General features: G+C 40.4%; 1 protein-coding gene across 1 annotated transcript in view; it reads left to right on the forward strand.

Annotated features, from left to right (window-relative positions):
* Window positions 1–6,054: 6,054 nt before the first annotated feature.
* EZH2 (enhancer of zeste 2 polycomb repressive complex 2 subunit) overlaps window positions 6,055–15,797 on the forward strand; it is a 44,446-nt gene continuing 34,703 nt past the window's right edge. Inside the window, exon 1 of the mRNA XM_016195460.2 lies at window positions 6,055–8,641. The gene's annotated coding sequence lies outside the window, so the exon portion shown is untranslated. The remainder of the gene's footprint in view (window positions 8,642–15,797) is intronic.

Consider the following 15,797-nt stretch of genomic DNA (forward strand, 5'->3'; position numbering starts at 1 on the left):
CTACACTGGCATTCACTCTAGTGGGAGAGGACAGTATTTTTAAGAGCTCGGTCTGTGGAGTTGCTTTGCTTGGGTTCCATTTCCTTAGCTTCCAAGTTGTGCCGTGGGCAAGTTGTCCTTGATGTTTAAGTTTCCCTGTCTGTAATTTAATCATAATGTCAGTGTTCATTCCATAAGGTTGTTGAGAGGATTAAATGAATTACTACCTGTGAAACCTTTTAGCACTACACCTGGGACAGAGTGTTTGATAAGTGATTATTACGCCAGTATTGTTTTTTAGAGTTGATGTGCTTTCTCATTAACGGAACTAAACACTTCTCAAGTTTAAATATGTGCTTAGGGCCTGTAAGTAAAGAGTGGTGTTACAGGTGCTTTATCTATTTGTTTATTTAGAAATGTCTCTTGGTTAAACATAAGTATTATGTGTTCAGTTTAAAATACTAAATTTAGGCATTTATAAAGTGAAAGCTTTCTTGCTTCTGTAGTCTCATTCCCTACCCCTAACAATTTGCTGTATAATTTTCCTAAACTTTCCAATGTATTCATATGAATATATATTTATACATACAGTTTACATGTGCTTACACATATGTGTATATGTATGTTTACAAAAATGGCATCAAGTTATTTAGTTCTAAAACAATTTTTTTTAAGGTCAGTACAGAGAGATCTATTTCATTAGAAAATAGCTCATACTTTGTTAGGGCTTGCTAGGTACTTGGCACTGTTCTAAGTGCTTTCATTTATTTTATGTAGGCACTATAATAGTAAGAGATGGAGAGTTTGGCTAACAACTAGTTAGTGGTAGAGTAAGGATTTGTATTTGGACACTTTGCTTTCCAAGCCCTGATCTCTCAGCCTGTTTTTTTCTTTTTTTCCTTGGTGAGGCCCTTGAACTGTCAGTGATTTTAGCATCTATTTAAAATAGGTTTCACTATTTTAAATAGTGAAAAATAACAAAACTTCCTAAAATGAATATGGAAGGAGAATGGATGTAGCCTGCCAGGCCTAAAATACTAATCATGTGGCCCTTTACAGAAAAAGCTTGCCATTCCCTGCTCTAAGCTGTCAGTCTATGCTATAAGCAGAATACCTAGTATTTCAGTTTTTATGAATGTGTCACAGAGTGAACCCACCCTCTGTGATGGACATTGTGTTCTCTCCTTAAAAGAAGTGAACACCCTTATATACCTGAACATTGTGTGACAACTTTCTACAAGGAGAATTACTGTTTCTAGAGTATGCACATATCAAGTATTAATAGATGTCAAATTGCTTTCTAAAAAGGTATCCATTTTTTTTGTTGAAAAAGCTTTTTTGAGGTGTAATTTATATACAGTGAAATACACACATTTGAAGGGCACAGTTTGAAGAGTTTTGACAAATATGTACACCTGTGTAACCATCGCCTCAATCAAGATAGGCCCTGGCTGGTGTGGCTCAGTTGGTTGGGCATTGTCTGGTACATGGAAGGGTTGCCAGTTTCATTCCCAGTCAGGGCACATGCCCAGGTTGTGGGCTTCATCCCTGGTAGGGGGTGTGTAGGAGGCAGCCGGTCAGTGACTCCCTCTCATAATGATGTTTCTCTCTTTCCCTCTCCCTTCCACTCTTTAAAAATCAATAAAAAATCTTAAAGAAATAGAACATTGCTATCATCTCAAAGTTCTTTTATGCTCCACAATCATCCTTTCTCAAATACCCATTAGATTTTTCCTGTTCAAGAATTGTATATAAATGGAATTATACAGTATATTCTTTTGTGATTGCTTTCTTTCATCCAGCATATTTTGAGATTTATTTATATTGCTTGTGTTAGTACTTTTTATTTATATTTCTTAGTAGTCTTCCATTGTATGAGTATTCTATTTTTATTCATTTAACTGTTGATGGGCACCTGGGCTCTTTCCAGTTTGGGGCTATAAAGCTGCTATGATCATTTGTGTGTCTTTGTGGATCATCTTTTAATTTCTTTTGGGTAAACGCCTTGCAGTTGAACTGCTGGTCATGTGGTAGGTATTGAATTAACTATATAAGGAACTGGCAAACTTTCTAAGTCATTGTGCCATTTTGTGTAAAGAGTTTTAATTTCAGTTGTAGCTGTAACAGGCAGGACTTAATGTCTCCATGCCTTCACTGGCACTTGGTATTGCCAGTCTTTTAAATTTTGCAATCTAATGAGTGTTAAGTATCTCATTGTGGTTTTAATTTGTATTTCCTAGGTGATCATTGATGTTGAACATCTTTAAAAAAATTTTTTTATCCATTTTAGAAAGAGAGAAATGGGGGGGAGAGAGAGAAGGAGAGAAAGAGAAACATTGATTTGTTGTTCCACTTACTTACTCATTCGTTGGTTGCTTCTTGTATGTCCCCTGACTGGAGATTGAACCCACAACCTTGGTGTATCGGGACTATGCTCTAACCAACTAAACTACCTGGCCAGGGGATGTTGAACATCTTTGAAGGTGCTTATTGGCCATTTGCAAACATTTTTTGGTCAAGTCAAGCCTTTTGCCCATTTAAAAAATTTATGTTTGTCTTTCTCTCTTTCTCTCTCTCCCTTTCTAAAAATCAGTTTAAAAAATTGGGTTTATATTATTAAGTTGTAAGAGGTCTGCTATATATTCTGGATATACATTCTCCATCAGATTTCTTGCAAGTGTATTCTCTTTAATTTTCTACATTGATTTTGTGTATTTCTGACAATGTATAGATCAGGTTAAGTATGTTAATACTGGAAGCATTATTGTTTAAATTCAGTTAAATTATGTGAAAGCACTTTTTTTTTTAATCCTCACCTGAGGATATTTTCATTGATTTGAGAGAGAGAGAGAGCACACGATGTGAAAGTGAAGCATTGATTGGTTGTCTCCCATACGGGATTGACCCACAGTCTGTGTATGTGCCCTGACTGGAGAGTCCAACCTGCATCCTTCCAGTGTTTGGACCGATGTTCCAACCAACTCAGCCACCTGACCAGGGTGCAAACTTATTCTTAATCCACAAGTCATTTAGTATTTAGTATAACAAAATGTTAAGTGTTTGCAGAACCATGGGAAAGAATGATATTATTTGTACAGATAGTATTAGGTGTTTTGAAAGTGATATTATTTGACAATTTTTTACATTTTCAGTTTTGGGCAATTCACAGTCCTTTTCATTTATTACTGAGTTAAAGTTTTTCTTAATTTTTTTCTTTGTAGGATAACGGAGAGTATTTAAAGTAAAATAAAGGTAATCTTGATTGTAGAATCTGGTATGATGATAAAATTGCCAAGCTTGGTCTACCAATTTTGACAGTGAAGTAAATTTTTTATTGTTTAAAACAGATGACTTTTCAGAGTATATGTACTTGATTTCTGCATACTGTTTTATTCCTACAAAGCATCAGTTCTCTTGCATTTTCCTCCATAATAATTTGTAATATGTGACTCCTCTTCCTGTTTAATAAAGGGGGGGAAAGCACAAGCCTTTAGGCACCTATTGGTGCCATGCACTACTCCAGGTGATGGATCAAGTCGTTGCTCAGCTCAGTCTTCCCATTGGATTCAAGTAAGAAACTCTTGAAGCTATCCTTCCAGGCAGTCTAGGGAACAGTTCCAATGCTCTTATAGTGCTTTATTTCCAGTAGTTTTCTTATACCTTTCCCCTGTTGAACTTGACCTTTTTACTGGTCCCCAGGAACTTTCACATGGCTCGTCTGTGTTCTGTCTTCTTTCTGAAATATCTTCCCTACCATTTTAGCGTTGCAAGATGCTGTTTAGCCCTGGCTGGTTTGGCTCAGTGGTTAAGAGCGCCAGCCCATGGACTGGACTGAAGGATCCGGGGTTGGATACCGGTCAAGGGTTGCAGGTTCTATTGCCACCCCCAGGGTACATGTGGGAGGCAACTAATTGGTGTCTCTCTCTCTCTCTCACATGTATGTCTGTCTGTCTCCCCCCCCTTCCCCCTTCCTTCCATTCTCTGAAAAGCAATGGGAAAAATATCCTCCTGTGAGGGTTAAAAAATAATAAAATAAAACCAAAAGTTAAAAAAAAAAAGATTCTGTTTAGCCTCTTTGACTCAAAACACTCCTTCCCCTATCCCAACCAAACCAGACAACTTATTTATTGCTTAGAAAGAAATACAACACATCTCTTGGGGTTTTCTCTCTCCCTCTCGCCTTCATTTTAAGCTCTATTTTACTCATATATATGGTAGAGGTTAGAAAAAGGGTTTTCCACATAGTAGATAGAAAAAAAATTTTTGTGAAATTGATTTAGGACCAGAGCCCTGAAAACTTGGGAGAGCTCTTCTTTAGCAGCAGCTCAATAAATGTCTGTTGAAATGGCACCGCCGCTCCTGAAGCAGAGCTTTCAAGGTTCTGTCAAGTGCATTTTGCATGGTCTACTGTGTATCACCCAGTGAACTTTGCTACCTGCTGTCAGGTACTAGTATAAAATTTTAATTTATATCCTTACTGTAATGTTGATTAAAGTCAAAGAGTTTGATCTCTGATGATGGAAAAAATGTGCAGAAAATATGATTCTTTACACTTATCTTGGGATGATCTTTGTCCCAGTTTCATTCATACGAGCTGAATCCGTACGTAGCGTAACAGGACGTCTCTAGTAAGTGTTTTCTAATCCTCCCTGAGGATGTTTTTTCCATTGCTTTTCAGAGAGGGAGGGAAGGAGGGAGGGAGAGAGAGAAATATCCATGTGAGAGACACATTGATTGGTTGCTTCCCACACGTGCCCGGACCAGGGCTGGGATGGAGCCTGCAACTGAGATATGTGCCCTTGGCTGGAATCGAACCCGGAACTCTTTAGTCCACAGGCCGACGTGCTAACCATTGAGGCAACCAGCCAGGGCTCTAGTTAGTATTTAAGAAGTGTCAAAAAGACAAACATTCAAAGTGACGAACAAAATAGATCCAGAGACGTGGAAGCATGCAACAGACTGACCAATCTGGGGCAGATTGCGGGGGGGATTAACCAAAGAATTTATATGCATGTGTGTATAACCCATGGATACAGACAATAGTGTGGTGAAGGCTCGGGAAAGGGCGGGAGAGGGGTATGCAGGGAGTCAAGGCGGGGAAAAGGGGACAGGACATCTGTAATACTTTCAACAATAAAGATAAGTTAAAAAATAGATAAATGTCCATGACTATCCATTTTAGTGCCTTGGTTTTTGATAATAAAGACCATTGAGAAGTGCTTTGTAAGCAAAACACAAACATTTAAGAAAATTGTTTGATTTTCTTTCAATGATCATTAAACAGCTTTTGTATGTTTTTGATGCCATAGCCTATAGTGAAATGTCACTGTATTGTAGGTACGTGAGTACCTACCATGTGTCTACAAATAGAACTAATACTTATTGAGAACTAGCTCTGTGCCTAATAAACATGCAAGCATTTACTTTTGAAGTTTGTTGAAAATCATGCATTCTAATTATTTAAAAACAAGTACCATATAATATTTACTAAATGAGAAAAGAATTATCTGTTCTTTGAATATTATAAAGGATTCTATTAAGATGAACTTGGTAATTTTTAAGAATATGGTATACTGACCTATCATGGCAAAAAGCTGCAGTGAGAGTATGCTTATTTATAAAATTCTGAAATGTTTTTATATTCAAATTATTTTTAATAGTACAAGCAGAATTTGTAAAATAACTTAAACCATAATGGGTACTATGAGATATGTTGTCAAGCAAAGTATTTATCAGTCAGAAAAGGTTGGGAAATACCCTTGTAGAGTAATCAATAAGGACTTTTAAATGGCAGAATTGTTGCCTCAACAGGCCTAGAGAAAGGAAATGATGAGTCGTCCCACTTTGCCCTGTAAGTAGTAGTGCCTCTGGAGAATATTTGTCTGCCTGAATCACAGCTCAAGTTATGCTATAAAGAAGAAATTTTTTTCTTTTTATTTAAAATATTACAAATGTCCCTTTATCTCCCCAATGACCCGTTCCACCCCATCCCCCCCCCCCCCAGTCCCCTACCCACCATTGTCCGTGTTCTTGGGTTGTGCATAGATGCATATAAATTCCTTGGTTACTCTCTCCCCCTCCACCCACCCACCCTCCTCCCTTCCTCTGACATTCGTCAGTCTGATCTATGCTTCCATGTCATTGAATCTATTCTGTTCATCAGTTTATTAAGTTCTTTAGATTCCATGTATAAGCGAGATCATGTGATGTTTGTCTTTCTCTGCCTGGCTTATTTCACTTAGCATAATTTTCTCTAGGTCCATCCATACTGTCCCAAAGGGTACCAGATCCTTCTTCTTTACAGCTGCATAGTACTCCATGGTGTATATGTCTCACAGCTTTTTAAGAAGAAATTTAAAAAATTTTTTTTCCTTTACCATTTATCCCCTCTATGCCTTCTTCCACTTCCACCCACTCCTCACCCCCCCGCACCACATTATTTATTGTCCATGTCCATGAGCTCTCTTTTTTCTTTTTTGTTCAGTCCCTTCACATTACTCCCCCTTCCCACCAAAGCTGTCTGCCTGCTCAGTCTGAATCTGTCTTTGTTTTGGTTGGTAGCTCAGTTTGTTCATTAAATTCCACATATGAGTGAAGTCATGTGGTATTTCTTTCTCTGATTGGCTTATTTCACTTAGCATGATGTTCTCCAGGTCCATCTGTGCTGTCAGAAGGGATAAAATTTTCTTCCTTTTTATGGCAGAGTAGTAGTCTGTTGTGTAAATGTACTACAGCTTTTTTATCCACTCATCTACTGATGGAAAAGAAGACATTTTAAAAGGGTGACTTTCTACTGGCAGCTGGAACATAGGCTCTAGGCTAGGCTCTGCCATGAAGCTAGTTGTATTTCCCAGACAAGTAGGTTTGTGGATCTCATCTTCATTGTGTTCAAAGAGGGTATCTCCATTTTGCAGATAAAGAAATAGGAGCTTGGTGAAGGTAAGTAACTTGCCCAGGTTTTCACACAGCCTGTACCAGGGTCTTTTTGGGAATCGGCTTTTGCTACCTTGGGCCCTTGTTAGCTCAAATACTGGGATATGAGATGCTTGGTTTGTTAACCACTTAGAGCTGTTTTTTTGGAGAGTTTGAGAAATAACTGGACTTGAGTTCACATTACCATCACAGGTAACTGTGAGTCTCCCTAGCTCACATTTAATTGACCAATAAAACGTCTAATGCTGATTATAAGCCTATTTTTTCTCTTTTTTGTCTCTGCATTATAGGCATAATAACACCTTAAAGGTTTTTAGGACTATTATGAGTCTGATTAAACTGGCTTTGTAAACAGTCAAACGGGGATATTGTGTTTTATAATAAATATATATTTGGTCTTCATCTTGTTTCTGGTACAGAGCTCCTAAAACCCTTGGAATTTCCAAAGTGATAAGAGCGATAAAAATGTCTTTTGATATTCATCACAAATCCTTTTCAACCACACTTGAGTTTAAATGAGATGACTTCTGGAACTTAAGAGTGGGGCCTGGTTGATGCAACTGATTATATAGAGGGTTGGACCTTTCAGACCCCCCTCCCCCCACCTCTGGGGATGGGGAAGGATTGGAGGTTGAGCTCAGTCACCAATAGCTAGTGATTTAATCAACCACGCCTATGCAGTGAAGCCTCCATAGAAACCCAGAGGGATGGGGTTCGGAGAGCTTCCTTCTGTGGCTGGGAGAGTGGTGAGCTCAGAGCAGCCTAGAAGCTCCTCGCCCCCTCCCTTATGCATCTCTTCAATCTGGCCATTCTGAGTTAGGTCCTTTTATAACTAACCGGTAATTTAGTAAAGAAACATTTCCTGAGTTCTTTGAGCTCTCTAGCAAGTTAATAGGACCCAAGAAAAGGGGGTCATGGGAACCTCTGATTTATAGCCTGACAGAAAGAAGCACAGGTGACAACTTGGACTTAGGATTGGCACCTGAAGAGTGTGTGTGTGGGGGGGTGGAGGGGGAGGCAGCCTTGTGGGACTGAGCCCTTAACCTGTGGGATCCCACACTCTTGCCAGGTAGAAGTATAGGGCACCCAGTTGGTGTCCCAGGGTTGTTTGGGGCAGGAACAACTACCACACATTTGGGGACCAGAATTGTCAGACGTGACATACTGTGCAGTCAGTATGTGTAATATAAACGGAAACAGCAGACTGTCTTACATGATTCTAGATGGCAAGGACATACTTTCTGCCTATAGAATTTAGTCTTGTAGATAAAGAACTAAAATAAGTTTGTGTGTGTTTGTGGGTTTTCCCCTTTGTCTAGTGTCACTTTTTCACTAGCAGCATGTAACTACACAGGTAGCTATCCCATACATATTTTCTAGAAAAGAAAATTTCTCCAAAATTTATTGGGTGCCTCAGTCTTCACCTCTTAGGGCTAGTCAGAGAAAGGATGAGATGCTCTCTTCTTTACCCTCTAGAAAGAGATATTTTGTACTAGTGAAAACACCAGCCGGTAAATCCAGACTAACAAACAAAAGATCATGTCTTTTCTAGGCTCTGCGTTAAGAAATCCTAAGTGGAAGGTGCTCACGTTGGCGCACTCTTTTTCCTCCTTACTCACATGGGAGATCTGGGACAGAAGTCTTTTTTTCCTGCCTAAAGACCTTAGTGTTACCTGGAAATTGCAGAGAGGTGACTGCAGGGGTTATACAGCTGGTTTCCCTGTAGTTGGTGAGTTCTTTACAGCATTTCCCATAGGTATTTGTACACTCAGAAATGTATTTTCTCAAGCTTATTTGTGACAAGTCGTTTTATAATTCAATAGAGAGTATATTTGGTAAAACATACTGAAAATATCATTGGTTGTAAGTAACTCCTGAAGGGTTTGAAGTTTCCTAGTACCTCAGCAGTATATTTGTGATAAGTGCTAAGTAAAGGAAAATCATGAAAGGCCTATAGCTCATAACTGCCCTTACCTCCTGTACTTTCGTCTTGTCCCGAAACAACTACTATTCTTAGCAAGAAAATGGACTTCAGCCTGGCCAGCGTGGCTCAGCGGTTGAACATCGACCTCAGTTCCAGGAGATCGAGGTGCGATTCCTGGTCAGGGCATATGCCTGAGTTGCGGGCTCCATCCCTAGTCGACGGCGTGCAGGAGGCAGCCGATCAATGACTCTCTCTCATCATTGATGTTTCTGTCTCTCTCCTTCTCCCTTCCTCTCTCTGAAATCAGTAAAGATATATTTAAAAAAAAGAAGAAAGAAAATGAACTTCAGGGCCAAGGTGGGCCAGTGAAGTTTGAGGATTCTCAATGAGGTATCCACAAATTAAAGAAATGGCACTTACAAGCACGCTTACCTCCCTGTGACATCCGGTGAACCGCAGTACTGAAACTACCAGGTAACGGGTTGTAGGGTGCCTAGAGATTCTGAGAGGTTCTGGGAGATTAGTAGTTTGAATCCATTTTTTATTCTGTTATCAGAATAGAGAGCATTGCATCTTATTTGGGGGTTTGAATATAAGGTCAGTGTACAAGGCAACAATAGTATGTTGGCAGAATTACCCATGAAAAGTTCCTGGGAAGATGCCACATCATAAATGCTTTCTGTATTGTTAGTGGTGACGTTGGACCTCTGTTCTTGAGTTTGACTAAGAAAAATTCAGAGCCTAGAACTCAGTGGAAGGGGAAGTTTATCCAGCAAGCAAAGTGGAAGTGCACCTGAAAAGGGGCAGCTTTTTGCTGCCTGGGGTGTTGGCAAGGACTCCTTTTAGCTGGGAGGGGTAACTACCTCCTTAAGCTGACCTGTCGGAGCCTGTCCCGGACTCTGTCTGCATGCGAGTCCTTTGAGGCTATTCTCCAGCCCCTCGTTCCTCCTCTAAGGGAGTCTAAACCCCTTGACTAAGGACATGTTGTGAGAGGAAAGGTCACCCTGGGGGCGAGGTCCTAGCCATTAATAGTTGTTTTCTCTAGTTTTGCCTACTGCTAGGCACCTGGGACTCTTTCTGCCCTGGTGACAGAAGTATCTGACCTTTCATTCCTGCTCTCCTCATGTCTGCCTACCTGCCTACTCTATCAGTATGAAAACAGATCACTGTTCTGTTGAGCACAGAGTTGTTGGTTTGAGCTTAGGGGCCAATGCTGTATGAAAAATGCTTCTTTTAGCACTAGAATGGCTCTGAATGACTAAGTACAGCGAAAGACATGAAGAGCAGGTTGTAGGAACAGCAGATTCCTGTCACCTAGCTCATGCTGACTTAGGCATACATACACTAATTGGCTGGAATGGTGGGCAGATTCCTTGTATTTACCTAAATTGAATTTCTCTTAAAAATTTGTTTAATGTGTGTTGTTAAATTTGTGTTAGATGTTGGCTTATTTGAGGTATAAGATTTAAAATAGACTTTCTAGAAGGAAGACTAGAATCTGGCATCAGACTTCTAAGTACCTTTTCATTCTGTTTGCTTGTATCAAGTGGAGTGCTGAAGAAGTAATATGTGTCTCGTGGCTCAACCTTGAATTATAATGAGTTGTATATCTCATAGTTTAGTTTCTTCTGTTCATAATTTTTTGTTCCATTTCTCTTCCCAACAGTGTCTCAGTAACTGAATACATACCCAACAAAACAGGAGGATTCAGTTTATAAAATAGATGAGCATAGTTTTCAAAGAAAACTTTAACCTCTAGATGCCAAGTTTGTTAATCTGTTTTATATATTGTTCAAGCACATTCTTTTATACACACACACACACACACACACACACACTCTTTATTGATTTCAGAAAGAGGAAGGGAGAGGGAGAGGCAGAGCAAGCTATAGGAACATCAATGATGAGAGAGAGTCATTGATCTGCTGCCTTCTGGGGATGGAGCTCACAACCCAGGCATGTGCCCTGACCAGGAATCGAACTGTGACCTCCAGGTTTATATGTGGATGCTCAACCACTGAGCAACACTGGCCAGGCTCAAGCACATTCTTTAAAACATTTGTGATGGATCAGTTCTCCAGTTGGTGTAAACTTATATGGCCATTTCTTTTCTCTTTTGTCTTTGTAAAATTGATAGAGCTTTCAAATAAACACAGGGGTGCTGGTTGGTAGATTGGTGAACTTGTGAGTTTAGTTTACTTTTCCGCTGGAAGGAGGAAAGTGATCTTATTTGTTTATTTTTAAAAAATGTATCTTTATTGATTTCGGAGAAAGGAAAGGGGACGGAGAGAGAGAGAAACATAAATGATGAGAGAGTCATTGACCAGCTGCCTCCTGCGCGCCCCCCAGTGGGGATTGAGCCTCCAAACCAGGCATACACCCTGACCAGGAATTGAAGCGCGATCTCCTGGCTCCTAGATCAAAGCTCAACCACTGAGCCATTCCTGGCCAAGCAGGTGATCTTATTTTTGTGGAAAATACATTACTTCAGTCTGCTCACTGTTGCTGTAACAATCACTTTAATGTTTTTTTACCATTCAGCTAAGAGTGCCACATTTCTGTAATTTCCCATGCCTTTTTAGCACTAAAACCAGGGCTACAAATAGGGTCTCTTTTCCCCCTTAGTTTCCCTTGTTACTAGTCACTGGCGGATGTTTCCTTAAGACTTCCTGAAAACAAATGCTGTTCATAATGCTTTCTCATCTGTAGTCATGTACAAGGGGTCTGCTAAAGTTCAGGCACCTAAGTTGCCTGTTGTATCTTACACAGTTGTGTGTCTCAGAGGATTTAGCATTTTCTGAATGCTTCATAAATTCTTACTGACTAGTTAATAAGGTCTCTCTATTCCTAGCTTTCCAAGCCCTTCATACTGAAATTTCAGAAGTTTCTTCTGCTAGCATTTTGCAAGTCATTTGGGTGGAATGTTTGGGTCCAGCAGTAGTGAGCTCATGTATTTTTGTCATTTTTCTCTTTTTAAAATAAAAACAGGCACTCTAAGGAAGTGAAAGGTCCCTGGAACAAGATCTCAGTTTATCTTTCTTTATGGGATAGTGTGAAGTGTAGGATGGGGTGGTTTTAGGAAGCAGGAGAGTCAGAAGATTGGCCATGACTGTTGATGAGATCTTTTTACAGTCCGTGGTGAAGCTTGACAGTTTCCCAATAAATACTTCTGATGAGCTCTGTGGGTTTAACAAATATAATTTTTTTGAAATTTGTTCACTATGGAAAGTCTGCATAATTCAGTGGACCAGATTTTTCAGATGCTGAGTAATGATGTGAAGTCATGCATGGGTTAAAGATCTGTTTAAAGTTGAATGTAGCAGAGTAGGAAAAGTTTATTGATACAGTTTCAGATTCCACATTGCAGCTAATATTTTAAGAAACCACCATTGCTTATAGAAAAGTAGTGGTTGTCTTGTTAAAGCACCTATGAGGTTCACTTTCAAGGTCAACTAGCCACTTTTTCATAGAACAGTTTTGGTGTAATATCAAAGCATGAGATTGATCCACAGTTACCTCAAAAGGCTGTTCACATACTCTTCCCGTTTCTAGCTAAACATCTGTGTGTTTGAGAATAGATTTTCTTCATATTCTTGAACCAGAATAACATATTGGAGCAGACTGAATGCTAAAGCAGATAGGAGAATCCAGCTGTCTTCTATCAAGACAGATATTGAAGGTCTTGTAAAAAATATAGAATTCCACTCACTGATTTTTTTTTTTTTTTTAAAGGAAAGTAGTTTTTAAAAATTTGTTATTTATATTAACATGCAATTGGCTTGTTGTTGTTTTTTTAATTTAAAATTTTTTTTAATCCTCACCAAAGATATACTCATTGATTTGAGAGAGAGAGAGAGAGAGAGAGAGAGAGCGCGCATCGATTGCCTGCCTTCCATATGTACTCACCTGGGGATCGAACCTGTAGCCTAGGGTGTGCCCGGACAGGAATTGGAACCCTCAGCCTTTGGTACACGGGACCATGCTTCAACCACCTGAGCCACACCGGTCTGGGCATGGGCTTGTGTTATTTTAAAGTGAATTAATGTTTTAAAATTTTCTTAGTTTTGAGTTTCTGATATACCAAATATTGATAGATATAGCACATACAAACTAAAGGGGTCCTGAGACCAAAATGCTCAAGAATGGTGTGTGGTGTTTGAACTTTCTACCCATTTTATTTGTCTGTATTATAAGTTCCAAGTTTTTTGTCATCACAGTGGCTCAGTTAGGCTTTATATTACCCTCTTTTGGTCGATTTTTTTTTCCTCCTCAGATGAGTACATCTCGCTTTTTAATTTTAGGTTGTCCTTGCCGTTGTTTATTTGTTCTCACCCGGGGGGTCTTTCTTGCATTGCTTTTTCAGAGAATAGAAGGGAGAGAGAGAGAGAGAGAGAGAGAAACCTCGACGTGAGAGAGACACATCTGTTGGTTGCCTTCCGCACTGCACGCACCCTGACCCTGACCCTCACCCTCACCCTGACCGTCACCCTCACCCTCACCCGGCCCAGGGACTGAGCCTGCAACCGAGGTATGTGCCCTTGCATCTGCCTCTGGGAGTTGTCGCTTGCTCACGGGATGTGGGTGTTCTCTGTTTTCCCTCTGGCATAAGGTCTACTTCTAGGCGATTAATTTTTTTTTATTTTTGTTTAAAATATTACAGATGTCCCTTTTTAAAAAAATTATCTTTATTATTGAAAGTAGGCGATTAATTTTTATCTCTCACCAAAAGTTATGTCTCTGTGTCTGTCTAGGTTGTCTTATAGTATTCTCCTTATCTTTGCAAAATCTATTAACCATTAATTTACTTTTGAGTTTATTAAATTAGTAGAATTTAACTTAAATGAAATTGTTAAATGAGACTTAATAGATTCTCTCAAAGAATTTTAAATGTAAAAGCACTATTGAAGAAAAGGACATCGAGAGTATTGAAGTTATATACTTAAGTTTTGTTGGGCTTGGATTTGACCTTGTTTAGTGTGGTGTTCAGTTAAGAGTGAAAGTGAACGCTGTCAGTTTAGTTGGGAAGGATAAGTAGTACACACAGTTTACTACTTGGTTTTCTTCCAGTAAGTAAAAATAGGACTCGTTAAGACTAAATAGATGGCTAATACCTTGATTTGGCAAATTCTTTAGGAATGAAGAACCTTTAAAGAAAATCATCAAGGGCACTGAAACATGCCCAGGAAACTTAAAAAAAATTCTCAGTCAGACTGGCCGACAGGCTCAGCGGTTGAGCATCGACCTGGGATCCAGGAGATGGAAGTTTGATCCCGGGTCAGGGCACATACCCAGGTTTCGGGCTCAATCCCAGCAGGGGGTGTGCAGGAGGCAGCCAATCAATGACTCTCGTCATTGATGTTTCTCGTTCTGTCTCCCCCTCTCCCTCCTCCTGTCTGAAATTAATAAAGATATATTAAAAAAAAAATCCTCAGTCAGTGGCAACTTAGGAGGGACAGGAATGTCGTCTTAGAAAGGCCCTCGCAAGTGGACCGGGGCTGGACCTGACAGAAGAATGCAGGTCACCCGAGAGGTGGTGAGGCGTGTCTTGGCCACCTCGCTGGGACTCTAGAGACCTGGAAGGGTGGAGGGAGCTCCTTACCTCGGGGGGCAGAGCCACCCGAACACGTAACTGCTACCTCATGATGCCATTGAGGAGAACAGATCTGTCAGTTCGGGCATTACTGTACATATAATCTCAGTATTAAGATACATCTCAGAACCCATCTGTGTTTCATGTGGCAGGAAACCTCATCCAAACTGGGTTTAGCCAAAAAAAGAATTTCTTTGGCTCACAAGACTGAACAGTTCTTGGGTTGGTTTGGCAAAGCCTGCCTGCTTCAGACTCCGAGGTGGGACTAGCTTCCATTTCTTGGCTTTGGGTGTTTTTTCTTTTTCTATCGTTGACTATGCCTCTGCTGGCTCTTCTCTTGTGGTTGCAAGTTGGCTTCCAGCCATTCTCAGGGCAGCACGTTTCCAGGTTCACACTAAGTAGAAAAGCGGGCATCCTTGCCCTCACATTCCAGGGACCCTCCTGAGGTTCTCGCTGTGGTTGGACCACTTCCAGTCATGTGTCCAGCCCTGTACTGGTGACTCTGCAGGGAGCGGTGGGCCTCGGGTAGGCCAGGACCCCAGGCTTCCTTCGTGGGGGTGGTGGTCCACAGAGAAGGGGTTGTGGGAAGTTCTCAGAAGGTGGCAAGACCAACACTGAGTCTGCTCTAGTGGGACAAAGCTAGGTTACTGTGGTGTTCCGGATATTTGAATTTGGTTTGATAAATAAGGTAGACTCTAGCCCGACTGGTGTGGCTCAGGGGTTGAGCATTGACCTAGGATCCAGGAGATTGAGGTTTGACTCCCAGTGAGGGCACATGCCCGGGTTGTGGGCTTGATCCGTAGTAGGGGGCGTGTAGGAGGCAGCTGGTCAATGACTCTCTCATCATTGATGTTTCTCTCTCCCTTCCTCTCTCTGAAATCAGTAAAGATATATTAAAAAAAATTGGGTGTATTCACAAATTCCCATCTATTTTAGTGGTAAGTCTTTTTAATAAAGGTTTCTTTCTGCTAATACATGAATATTCAAAGCTGTAACTTAATGCTTGGCTGTGGTGTAGTAGAAAACAGAATCAGAACCAGATTAGTGTCTGAGGGGAGCCTATGTTTGAAGGCTTACTACATGACAGGCGTAGAGCTGGGTGAGACTGTGTAACCAGCTTTGAGGAAGGTAGTGTTATCCCTGTTGTTTGAGTAGGATTTCTTTAAGGCAATATCAACTTTCTTAGTAGAAATTCAATAAGCTCTAGGTTTTTACACAGGACTCTTGATTGGTAGGGCAGCTGGATCATAGGGTCCTGTTGTCTCTGAGACTCATTTCTTGGGGTTTCTTGGTAATGGTGCCTCACTTCTCATTTTCCACACTCGGGCATGGTAGCCGCCCTTTCTTTTCATACCTGTGACACAGCTGGAC

Source organism: Miniopterus natalensis, chromosome 10 (assembly GCF_054644295.1).
Source record: "Miniopterus natalensis isolate mMinNat1 chromosome 10, mMinNat1.hap1, whole genome shotgun sequence".
Classification (NCBI taxonomy): Eukaryota; Metazoa; Chordata; class Mammalia; order Chiroptera; family Miniopteridae; genus Miniopterus; species Miniopterus natalensis.